The sequence below is a fragment of the Montipora capricornis genome, chromosome 2 (assembly GCF_036669925.1).
Source record: "Montipora capricornis isolate CH-2021 chromosome 2, ASM3666992v2, whole genome shotgun sequence".
Classification (NCBI taxonomy): domain Eukaryota; kingdom Metazoa; phylum Cnidaria; class Anthozoa; order Scleractinia; family Acroporidae; genus Montipora; species Montipora capricornis.
This window is the reverse complement of record NC_090884.1, coordinates 65,493,686-65,506,185: the sequence shown is the minus strand read 5'-3', so window position 1 is coordinate 65,506,185 and position 12,500 is coordinate 65,493,686. Positions and strand designations below refer to the sequence as shown.

The window sequence follows — 12,500 nt, the reverse complement described above, 5'->3', positions numbered from 1 at the left end:
CAGTTTAAAAACGTTATGCTTGAGACTTTCGTTGAAAAAAAAATCTTGCTGCGGTGGCGGGAAAGTAGGAACAATATGATTTGTTGTCCGCCATATTGGATTTTCGATATCTTTAAACAGCCACCGATTGTATCTTACGGAAGGAAAAATCACTCAAGGACGTTTTAGTCCGCGCAAAACTTCCTTTAATCACGCCGCAATCAAAAAAAACTTGTAAACAAAGAAACACTTTCAAAAGGTTTGTTCTCAATCCAGAAGGAAATTTACATATATGATGTTCTGCTAGCAACACGCTCAGCCTGCGTTCACGCATCTCTTACCACAACTCAACTGAGGAACAAAACTAGCCCCTGATCATTCACTAAACCGCTCCTTCGTTTTCACTTCGAACCTTTCAGTTGATCATTTTTATAGCGAACGTAGAAGCTGAGGACTCGTAGACTTTATTTAAACACTTGAACGTAACGCTCCTCGGAGTTAAATCCTACTTGCCCGCGTAAGTGCTCGTCCTCTCGAGGGCATCTCTACGCTTCACATGACAACGGATCTTTATCCAACGTCACTCTTGATCAACTCTCACTGCTTTACGGAACTCCTAACTCCTTCGCTTTTCACTTCGAACCTTTCAGTTGATCATTTATAGCGAACGTAGAAGCTGAGGACTCGTAGACTTTATTTAAACACTTGAACGTAACGCTCCTCGGAGTTAAATCCTACTTGCCCGCGTAAGTGCTCGTCCTCTCGAGGGCATCTCTACGCTTCAACATGACAACGGATCTTTATCCAACGTCACTCTTGATCAACTCTCACTGCTTTACGGAACTCCTAAACTCTTCGAAAAAAAAAAAACTACATCACTCTTAAACCGCTCGAGTGATTTTCAATTTTCGAAATTACTACAACCAAGTTCCGCAAGCATATTTTCCCGCTAATTACACAATGGAACGAATGTGTGTCATCTTCACACCTAAACAGGATCGAAACATCCTTTACGCCATTGGCCAATTAGTATCCTCCAATCAGCTTCTTTATTTAACAACCAATCAGAAGCCTTTGCTGGTCTAGTCCTTCAAAGTATGTGCCATGTTTACAAGTTGTCAAGTGGCAATATTTGCCAGGCTCGTTAGCTCCAGCAAAACCACCAAAAAGATACAAAAAATATCACTCAACTTTTTGTTTATAGTCATTTGTTCGCTCAGAACATCTTACAGAACTGTATAGATTATTTCCAATAACCAAAATATTGTTCAAAGTAGAGTTATCAAAGTAGAATTGTTCAAAGTAGAATTATCTTGTATTGGATGGTAAATAATAGCAGTAAGTGACATTGCTACACATTGCTTACCGGCATTCACACCAACGATTGCTTCATTTCCTTGACTAGAGTCAGCGGACACAAAGGTTGTTGGATCAATGATATCAAATATTGTAGAACCTGGATTTTCCTCAAAATCATTTGCTTGCCTTATAAGCAATGGGATGTAAACATTGTACATGTAGCATCATTTGTGTAAACCAACACATCACCTCATTACATGACTTGTAATGTCCAACAACTTGTTTTAATGTTGGCAAGTAAAACACATTTAAGCGAAACATCATAAGCATCGTATTCCAAAATCGCCCTCGCACACATGAAAATGCATACTTGGCTTTCACAAAATTGTTGTGACAGCCGATCCTTGACCGTACTGTTAGATTGTTGTTCCCATGCTGGCGGCTAGTAGCGCAGCAGACAACAGTAAGAGTAAGATATATAGTATTCTTTGAGAGTGCAAAACTCTTATTCAATGCAATTATTTTTTAGAGTACAATAACTCTTTCAGTTTGGGGTGTAACCCACACCGACATTTCAAGCCGATAAATACTGGTTTGTGGTAGCTTGTGAGATCGATACTTGTGAGGTATGTGGTGCAACGCACACCGGATTTCAAGCCAATGAATGTGGGCTTGCAAAAGTGTCTTAGCTTCAGTGCAATCCGCACTAAACACAAGCCGAGTCTAGATTTGTTGGCTTGGGTGAGTAAACAACTTCCGTATCGATATTGCCGAGGAAACTCCACTCAGCGACGTCACCTGGATGAAATAACAAAGAACCAACAAGCCAGGAAAGTGTAGTTATTTTCAAAATGAAAGAAAGAAAGAAAACCAATCTGAAACAGCACGACAGATCAATTTTGAAACAGAAGTAACTTACCTTGAACAATTACAACTAATTTTCGACGGAAAGCTCTTCAAAATTTTCCCAAAACAGGGAAAACGACCGCAGATTTAAATACAAACGACGAACAGTAGAAGCAATGGCTCGAAACAATAACTCGCAATTACTAGTACCCAGTCTACAAGCCAGACTGTCACGTGTGTTCTCGTCCTGAAAGTGACGAACTGACTGACAAACAAGATCTGCCTCTGACTTACCTAGGGGTCTGTATGCATACAATGCATAAGACCCCAAAAATCCTCTCAGGATTTTTGTTGACCCTGAGGATCCTTAGTCCCGTGTTTACGGCGTGATGGAAGTGATGTCACCATCCCTTCTCTGTCTAAAATGGACAGTGTGCTCCAACAAGAACATTGCAAGAGGCAGAGTGCAAGATTACAGAGTGAAAATGCTTTTTTTCTGAACTGGAAAGTGCTGGTGCTCTGAAGATGGCTGTTCAAATATATCACTCACCAGGCCATAGGGGATGGTCTCTGTTGCTTCTGTGAAATCAGTTTACCTCATTGACTGGGGCGTATGGAGAGTGAAGTCACTCTTATCCAGTCTGTCATTCAAAGACACTTGTCTCCTCAGCTGTATAACTCTGGATGTTGAACAATTTCATTCAACATCTCGTGTAAAACATGCACTTCTTTCTAAAAAAGAATATTGTTGAGACTTTGGAAACACTAATCTATCATGTCAAGGAGACAACAAATCGATTCTCTTCCTCCATGTTTTATTACTTCACCAGCGAAAAGAACTCATGGTATCCAGAACCAGAACATGAAATCCCTCTCTCTGCACTGTCTTCCATTTCCTCTCTTCCAGACTTAAAACTTTCACAAAAGGAAATTGGCCAAATCCGGGATTATGCTTCAACGTATGGAGCTGCTGTGAGGCAGAGAACCAACCGCCAAGATTCCACTATGGCGTGGCATAGAGATCGAACTGCGGAGGAAATTGCTAATACCATTAACAAGGCATTCCTCGAGCCGCTAGAAGAATACAGAGCCAGTCCGCTGACCCCTTTGCTGCTGGAGGATTGCCCGAAATTCCTGGAGGTAACTGAAGAGAGAACCTACAATCCCGCAAAGCAAACTGGCTACTGAGAGAGTTTGCAAGCTTGGTCGCCTTCCCAGTAAAAACCATCCTGAACGCCTCTTTCAGTGAACAGTGTCTGGCCAGCTCCTGGAAATATGCTGATGTCACCCCTCTTTCGAAGAAAACGCCTGTACAGAATCTGAAGAAGGACCTGAGACCCGTCTCTCTAACACCATGTCTGTCCAAGGTTGCCGAGGACTTTGTTGTAACTGATCATCTAAAGCCAGCTGTGATTAAGGCACTGGATTCTAACCAGTACGGAGCTGTCCCAAAGTTCTCCACCACTATCGCCTTGCTTAGCATGATCCATGAGTGGATCACAGGAACTGATGGCAACGGATCTTATTATCTACTGTAAGAGCTATCCTTTTCGATTATAGAAAGGCTTTCGATCTGATAGATTATACCATTCTAATCTATAAGTTAGGTAAACTAGGTCTTCCTATTAGTGTAATCAATTGGATTATTGATTTTCTAAGTAACCGGTTCCAGAGAATCAAACTGGCCAAGGGATGCCTCTCTGAATGGGGCTCAGTCCCTCAGCAGTTCCTCAGGGGACGAAACTAGGGCCCTGGTTGTTTGTAGGTAATTAATGGTGCATGTGTCTGGAAATATGTAGATGACACTACTGCATCTGAAGTTGTCGTAAAGGGCGCGGTTAGTAGTGCCCAAATTATTGCTGATAAGGTAGCCGAATGGTCCCTGGCTAACAGAGTCCAACTCAATAATGAGAAATGCAAAGAACTCCAAATCTCTTTTGCTAGAAATAAGGCAACGTTTGAGCCAATTAGGGTACATGGCAAAAGAGCTAGAGCTCGTTGATAGTGCAAAGTTACTAGGAATAACAATCACAAGTGATCTATCATGGAACACCCATGTAAATGATGTTATCAAAAAAGCAGCCAAAAGGCTATACTTTTTAGTTCAGCTAAAAAGGGCCAAGGTTCCCTGCAATGAGTTAGGGTTATTTTACATCACTTGTGTAAGATCAGTTTTAGATTATGCGATCCCTGTGTATTATTACTCACTCCCAAAGTATTTAGTTAATGAGCTAGAGCGAGTCCAGAAGAGGGCTTTAAAAATCATGTGCCCTAGCCTCAGTTACACGAAGCTCTTACTCACATGGAGATAGATCAACAGATACAGAAACAGCCAAATGGTGAATACACAACAACAACAATCTTTATTTTTTCTTAATTTAAACTATTTACACACAAGCACAGCCCCGCAGGTATAGTGTAGCTAGAGCTACATTATCTAGGCGGGCCTGTTTTTTTCTTTTACTTGACTTTATAAAAATTTATATTATATTTATATTATATTTATTAAAAACTGGATCATTGGACAATGCAATTTAAGACTTTTTATTGGCTTAGCCATTATGGTATATGAGCCAATATACCATAATATACAACTATGGTAAGCATACGCGTGAGCTTAAAATTAAAAGGAGCTAAAAAATTTTCCCTCAAGAAACAATGGCAGCTGGCAAAAATCGCTTCGCACCAGAGTTGAATGAAAAGGAAGTCATTGAACTACTAGAAAATGCAACACTAGGGAGCACAAAGAAAGCCACGAAGTATGGCATGAAAATATTTCAAGGTAAAAACTTGAATACTTTATTTTGACAATTTAAGCATCTGCATCTGTGTTAGTCAAAGCAAAACAATTCAAATCGAGACAATTTACAAATTAATTAAGTTAATTAGTTACATTTCACTAACGTTTTCAGACTGGCGTTTGACTCCCGGGAACAAATTCAGTGTTACACCAATCGAGGAAATATTGAATAAAGAGGAACTTAATGCCTGCCTAAAAGGCTTTTATACAATGTACATCTGCAAGAAAACAAGATGGCCAATTTTACAAGTCATCTTCCTTGAAGGCAATTCGTGCAGCCATTGACAGGTATCTTCGCATGCCTCCACACTCCAAACAGTTTTTGGACGCATTTGTCAAGGAACTAAGAAAGTCAGGCAAAATTACTCGTGTTGTCTATAAAAAAGCCATCTCGAAACAGCAAGTTGAGAAGCTCTTCCAAAGCGGTGAACTTGGTCTGGCGGACACCAAAGATCCAGCACAGCTTCAAAGAACAGCATGTTTCTACCTTGGCATATACTTCGGAAGACGTGGTAGAGAAAATCAGGGAGACATGAAATTTGCCATGCTTGCCCTCAGAGCTACTCCACAAGGAGAAGAGTATTTTGAGCTCAACAAAGAGTTTCCCGGCTCGTTGCCAGCAACGAAAAACCACCAAGGTGGCCTTTCTGACACCGAAGATGAGTCGGACGCGAAAATATTTGCTGTGCCATAATCTGCCAAAATGCCTGGTGAAAACCATAAAAAATTACTTGTCCCATTTGAATCCTAAGTTACATGTAGATTGCCTTTTCCAGCGTCCACGAGAAGCAAGAAGCTTTAAACCTGGTGAGGATAAAGTGTGGTACTGCAATTCGTCGCTCAGAGTGAACAATCTTGAATCGATGTTGAAATTAATGAGCTCTCGAGCAGGAATCCAGCCCCACCTCACGAATCATTGCCTCAGAGCAACTTCAGTGACCATCGTCTCTGACAACAATTGCGAGACAAGGCACATTAAATCAGTCACCGGCCACAAATTCGACAATTCAATCGAAAGCTACAATGATCGACCTTTCCTCGACCAGCAAAAGAAGATGTCTGAAGCGCTCAGTTCCTTCCTTCATGGCCATGAAGCCAATTCAACTGACAAAGAGAACACAGCAGAACTGCAGCTGACTACAAGCCCATCCACCACAGCAATTCAAGCATCTCCAGCATTCGTTCTTGTCTAGCATAATCAAGTGGCGGTTTCCAACAACGTGGGAAACTTCGCACATGGCGACCAAGGGCTGCATCCCTCATCCTCAGACTGCACCAATGTGCAAATTCACAATAATTTTAGCGGAAGCAGTTAAAGCGGGTTAAATTGTGTCTTGTAAACATCAAAAGAAATTTTTTTCACTCATTCAAACAGTGTAAGTTTGACAAACTTAACGTGGTATGATAGTCGCGTTTTATAATTCATTTAGAACAACGCGCACAGGATTTGACAGTTAACTTTTTGATAGACATGTGACATGTCATGAAATGAGTTAAACCGGAAATTATCTATACATTGTACAAAACATCCAATTTCTTCTTAGAAAATAAAGTCGAGAAGATTTGTCTACTATCTTGGGGGCGTTTTTAATAAAACAATTATTCCACTCGCACTTAACTTGTTGGATATGAGATGATTATAGCCAACTCGGCGCTATTCGCCTCGTTGGCTATCTATCATCTGATATCCAACACGCGCTCGTAGAATAATTGTTAAATACACACACATACAAAGGAGAGAGGAGTTTACAATAAATAAAGAATGACAGTAAATAAAATTTTGGAATTACATAATTATGTAAAAGCTGTTGTCCTTTGTATTTTATCTTAGAAATAATCACATGTACATGTATATCTATGGACGTGTCATCTTCATCAAAAATACGCAAAAGAACACTTTAAATTTTCCTTTTGAATAAATTTCTTGGTAGGTCTCTTAAAGATGATGGCATATCTCATTCCAAGGTTTTGCGCCTTTTCTTAGAAAAAGCATTTTTTTTTTTGTATTAACTTTTGACGTCCAAACTGGCTGAAACTGGCCAGACTTAGTGTATTTTACTCTGTCTAACGCCAGAGTATTTTACTCGTCAATGGGGAATCCCTGGGAGTCAATGGGTTAAGCTAACAGCATCAAAAAACTATGTCCCCGTTTAAGCTAACAGCATCGAAAAACTATGTCCCTGTTTAACCCTTTCAGCCCTGAGAGTGCCAAATGGCACTTATAGATTTTACTCTGTCTAACGCCAGACGATTTTACTCGTCAGTGGGGAACCCCTCAGGGCTGAAAGGGTTAAGCTAACAGCATCGAAAAACTATGTCCCCGTTTAAGAGTCTTGATAGTTTTTTGGGAAAATTGTCTGAGGTAGCAGAGAGAGTGTTATAAGAATGGATAGTGGTCGTGTTTGTAAATGAATTACTCATGTTAGGCGGTGCTGAAGCATTTGTAACTTCGTGCATTTTATAAGGCTTATAATGTAACAAATTAGTAAAAAAAAATATTAGCGTTTAATAAACAGCTGAATAGTGTGCTCATTTTTGTAAAGTACATGAAATGTAGTGCACATTAATTATAATTGCAATACCAATAATTACTCTTTGTCAAGATAACATTTGCATGCCTGACCCCAAACAGATAATCCGTAAGTTATATAGGGAACAATTAATGACTGATAAATATTTAGGAGTGTATGAAAAGGAACGCAGTATCTTAATTTGGCAATTACACTTACTAATTTACTGATTTTTAAAGTAATGCATTTAATATGGTTTTTCCAAGAAAGATTGCAATCAATAAATAATCCAAGATATTTTACATAATCTTTGCAATCCAGAGGACTTTCTTATTGTCTCAGAATTGAATATGCTTATTATGGGTTGGAGTTTTAATGAATGAGTTGGCAGTAATCGGATCCCTGTTTATACGCAAAGGGTTGTGGGATCACCAGGGGGCAAACATTGCAAATCGCTGTAGGAAAATGTATGGCAGAAACTTCTTTTGACGTCCAAAAAACTATTTTGGAGAGAGATCAATGCTTTTTTCGACACAGTGTTATGTGAAATTGATTTTGGCAAGTGTAAGTTTTTGTTTGAATAACCATGAGCTATGAGATAAAATTTACTCGATCAGAGTAACCTTGCTCGCATAAGGTTTGATGTGAAATTGACATCTCGTCATGGCCTCGAAATATTACAAAATTAGGAATAAATCTGGTGGAAATAACACAATACATGTAAAGCCTTTTCAGTTGTATTTATGTGTGCATAGGCTGGTTTCTGATTAGTTATGTCTTGCATAAAGGAATTATGGCATCTGGAAATTTAACTCCTCAAAGGAGAGAAGTTGTTGTCAGAGGAGATGGAAATTGTTTTTACCAAGCTATTGCTCTATGGAGGGATGGAATGAGTGATGAGAAACATGACGAAATCCACAGGTTAAGTTCCAGTTTGATTGAGAAATCAATCCGCTACTATTTTCTGCAAATTCTGCGAGAGGCCAGTCACTTTAATATATTACGATGATTCTTCTCAAGCAAATCATTTCAATCTCTTTCTGCCTCAAGGTAGCTGTTTTAATGCTCCCCATCCAGAGATTATAGTGGCATTCTCTGCTTCAAGAGATTTAGGCAACGTTGAGAATTCATATGTCTCAGCTGTTAAACAAACCTTTTCTTCTGTCAAACTGCCATCTACAAGTATTGAAGTCACTGGATCCTAGCAAACTTGTACCTGATCATCTCACTGCTTATCCTTCTACCCAGAACTATCACTCAATGGAACAGTTTACCTCAGTCTATTTTTGATACTGATGACCCCAACTCATTCAAACATTCCGTCTCACTAATCACTCAAAGTCCAGCAAGCCCCTTCCCCCCCCCCCCCCCTTTTTTTGTCTGCAGCTTGAATGAATGACTGGCTGCAGTGTCCATTTTTTTCTGGACAAAATTGTGATAAAAAGATTATTAGACTCAAGATGAATGGAAACTACTTATCGGTAAGTAAATTACCAGCTAAACCAAAAATATTGCTCAAAGTCATGTAACTAAAGTACAAAATAATGATGTAAAAGATTGCTGAAGAACAATTTCTGAAAGTATCCAACAATTTATTGATTTATTTGTCATTCTGTTTCATATGCAGCCTTCACAAACACCAGTAAAGACAAACTAGAGGAAAGACAAAACAAAAATATATATCCAAAGGCATACATGTATACACCATATTTACACCTGGGAAAGTTTTAAAGTAATGCAGATCCAGATTTGAGCAAAAAGAATGTCGGATCTATGGACCGGGTCAAAAAATAGCATGGATCGCCAGATTTGCACACCCTATGGTGTACTGTAACAGTGTATTCACCCCCTTCATAACATTAATTGCTGTTACGTGATACAGTCTGGCAGTGACAACGCTTCTAATGTGATTACAAGGTCTCTTGAAAGTGGTGGAACTGGTTCCAGCCACCTTACGCAATTTAATGATATACAGGAAAAAATACTCAGTTCTGATCGATTGAGAGAAATGCAATGTTTAGGTAACTCAGTGCAAGAAATACACATAGGTTACTTAGCCCATTTCTGAGCTGCTGTTTGCCTCGGTTTCAAAGTGAGTCCTGTTGCACAACCATTCAAATGGAAAGAATTGGTGTACTTTCATCCCAATCAGACTCATTGTCATTTGAATGATTTAGCACCAAGACTTGTTATGAACCAGAGACAAACTCGGAAATGGCCTATTCAGTGTAAAAAGAGGTACATGTAACAAGCCAAGCAGTCTGATCGGTCAGTGATCAAAGAGAGGCACGGACAGTCATGTGATATGCGTTTGTTCCTTTTACTAGTGCTTGTATATTCCAAATTTCACTGGAGATCATGTAATTTCTCATACTACATGTAATAGGATTAATACATTGTATAAGGCATCTTTTATGACATCTGTTATCTTTATGTATACCACCCTCTGGGAAAGTAAGACACTGGGCATTACATTTGCAGCCGAACAAACCCTGTAGTGCGCTGGGGACTTTCTGTAATACCAACCTTTGTTTTCTCTGTTTTTTTCTATTTTCTTATTTCCTAAGAAATGGAACTTCTAAGATGACTTGTCTCCAGGACCAGACAGAATTTTTTGCGAATGAGGTGAGTAATACATGTTTCGAAATGCACATGCTGTACTGCTTATTTTAACACCATTTACTTTGAGAGAGAATTATTTACTGGATATATAATGGCTTTCTATGGAGTACAGGTGAATATTTCACAAGAAATTTAATATGTTATTTACAAGTATACATGTACAACAAGCCTTTATACAAGTCATATGCGAAGTACTTTAACATAAATTGTTATCCTATTAATAATTTACACATGAAAAAAAATTACTCCATTCTGATTGGCTAAGAAAAATGCAGTTTTCAGGTAACATAGTGCAGAACAGAGGTAATTCAGTGCAAAAAGAAGTAATAAACCAAGCATTCTGATTGCATGGTCATGAGGGAGCAAACAAAATCAGCAATAGCCAACCAAATGGGAGCACTGGATGGCACAATTTTTGGGTGATTGCATGATACGTGTGCATTGCTTCTGCTTAACCATGTATGTTATTGAAGTGGTACTATGACCAAAAAAAAAGATGGTCCGCCATTACCAACTTTAAAATCTTGAGAGAGCTGGATAACAATTAAAGACAAATAACATCAAAGACACACTAGCAAAGTTGATTACTTTCTCCCGTAACGTTTAAAATGATTGTTTCTTAGGAGTTGCCAGTTTTTTATTTGTTTACTTTGTTACTGGAAATTAACCAATTCACACCTCAAACACCCTAGGACGCCCCCCATTGATGAGGGTCAGTGGGTTAAGAGTGCAATGTGTGTATAAGCAGCTGCATTATATTAACATGCAGCATGGGAATTTCGGGCTTCCAGACTTTTAAACTTGTTTCGCATATATACACATGTAATAAGTTGCTTTTTTTAGATCCAACCCTCTGAGGTCCAATCAGTCAGTGTTGAACGTGAGTAATGGTGGACCATGAAATCCATAACTTCCTCATAAAGTAAACATGGGCCTTTGGATAAAACTTTAAGCTCATAATTTTGCCATTCAGGAGTTATGCAAACACACTTTCAAAATCTGAAGGAAAAAGGGAAGTTTTTTTAAATCATAGTCATCGTCGTCGGCCTCCTTCCGTCTCGTGAGACGAGGGCAGCACCAGGTTGAGTCAATTCAGGTTTCTGCACCTCCTTGTGTGGCTGTGTAGGCCAAAGCAGAAGTGGTAGTCTTTGTTGATCATAGTATCACTTAATAAGTAATCACTTGTGCAATTTGGAATAAATAAGACAGTGCTTGTAAGTTTTGTCAGTGACTGCAAATAATTAACAATTATTGGATGAGGTTGAGCATGATAGCGATGATTATCAAGGCCAAAGTTTGTGTTATCTGCAGAAGCCGAAGGCTGAGGCGGGTTAACACAAACTGAGCCTGGCCATAATTATCGCTATCATGAGAAAACCGAATCCAATTCTTGTTTTATTATGCATATTCCGGAGCTGAGCTCCACCATGACAAAACTGATCAAACTGCTGGTTAGTGTATTAGGTGACGTCAATTCTACAGATATAAAATCTATTGTCTGTAGGTATGAGGTACATGTAAGAGAAACAGAGCAAGCAAGAATTAGCTGCGTGCTTGTACAAATGTAGCCAATTAAATTTGAGCTGGTGACACCAGTGTATAATAATAATAATTATTGCACTTGCCAATTTCATTCGTCTTTAAAAAAAAATTACTGTACATGTAGTCTGCTTGTTTCTGGGCTTGTGATAGGATGTGGAAAAAAATTAAATAATTAAAGATGGTGCGGAAATTTTTGGCCATATTATGCGTAAAAGTGCAATGATTACAATGTATGAAGAAATTACACAGGATTGTGCAGAAATTTAAACAATTAATTTTATAAAACTAATAGTTGGGCCCATCCAATGTATTTACGTGCTTATGGTAAATCAGAACTCGAAATTGTGACCAATACAGGCACATTTGTGAAAATAAATAAAGCGATCAAAAATTACTTTGTTTCTGGTCATGAATTTTGTTTCAATTTGTAGGTATCGAGCTACATGTAAATATATATATATTTATAATATATAGAAATTTATGAAATACCAGGATTTCTCCTTTTACTAAAAAATCATATCTTCACCGTGCGCAGTGAACATACCACTTTTATCTTTCACATGTGAGGATATAGGTGTTGTCATGGTAACCAACACGATTAGCCAATAAAACGCGAGGTTTCTCTTCATTGTAATAATAATAATAATAATAATAATAATAAACTTGTATAGCGCCGATATCAATATAGCTATTTTCATCAGCGCTTAAAACATAAAACTACATAAAACCTACTAAAACATATTAATAAAATTATGAAAAAGCTTTCTGAAATAAAAATGTCTTGAGTGTCTTTTTAAAAGATGCTATTGAGGGGCTACTCCTGATCGCATAGGGCAGTAAATTCCATAGTTGAGGAGCAGCAACAGCAAAAGATCGATCTCCTAAAGTTGTTAAGGTCTTAA

General features: G+C 38.5%; 2 pseudogenes; both read left to right on the top strand.

The window, feature by feature from the left end:
* Nucleotides 1-12,500, top strand: part of LOC138031606 (TNF receptor-associated factor 2-like) — a 51,380-nt pseudogene that overhangs the window by 16,956 nt on the left and 21,924 nt on the right.
* LOC138031618 (uncharacterized) lies at nt 4,783-6,320 on the top strand (annotated as a pseudogene).